Consider the following 877-nt stretch of genomic DNA (forward strand, 5'->3'; position numbering starts at 1 on the left):
TCTCTTCCTGCTTCATTGGTGTATTAATAACCTATTAAGAAATAGTTCTTCTTTTTATAGTGTTCTAGCTTATGCTTGTAAATTTGTGAGAGAATACAAGAGAGAAATTGAATGATTGGCTCAATAAAAGTGTATAGCATTACCAAATATTTCTCTTTCATTTTGAGGTAAAGCATAAATACAATGTAATTATTAAAAACTAGGAGTAGTAGGTAGTATATACATCCTAAAGAAAATTGCTAAATCTCTCTTACTGCTAATCATTTTGATGTCAGTCAAATTATAGCCCACAGATTTACACTATTTGAGAGAAAGAATTATGAGTACAAATATTACAAATATTTGAGCTATACAAATTTGTAACTTACAACATTTTAACATAATGACAAAATCATTGGATTAAAAGTGTTTTGAATTATATAAGATATGCTCATTAAATTTATTGAAATTCATCACTAAATCCCAACATTTTAATTCTGGTAGGCTAAGAATGCAGTCATTTAATTTTTGTGTATTCACTGCCACTTATTGCAGCTAATTTTCACCATTCTTCAAAATTTCTGAAATAAACACTAATGTATGATACAAATAAGGCCATGAAGAACCAGAGAACTTCAATTGCATAAAATTCCTTTCATAGTGGTTTAGGAAAACATCCTCCCCCTACATGGAAGTTATAAATGTAAACCCTATTATGATTGTGCTCTTATTACAGAAAATCTCATGTATACTAAGATAGATTAAAATGCATCCAGTTATTCTATTTAAGTTTTCTTCAAACACATATCACTACTTGATGTTCTATGACATTTTTATTTCTAATGTCTACATCAATAGGCATTTATATAAAATTAAATTTGATATGTAATTTGTTTCT

This window comes from Castor canadensis, chromosome 11 (genome assembly GCF_047511655.1).
Source record: "Castor canadensis chromosome 11, mCasCan1.hap1v2, whole genome shotgun sequence".
In the NCBI taxonomy this organism is placed as follows: Eukaryota; Metazoa; Chordata; class Mammalia; order Rodentia; family Castoridae; genus Castor; species Castor canadensis.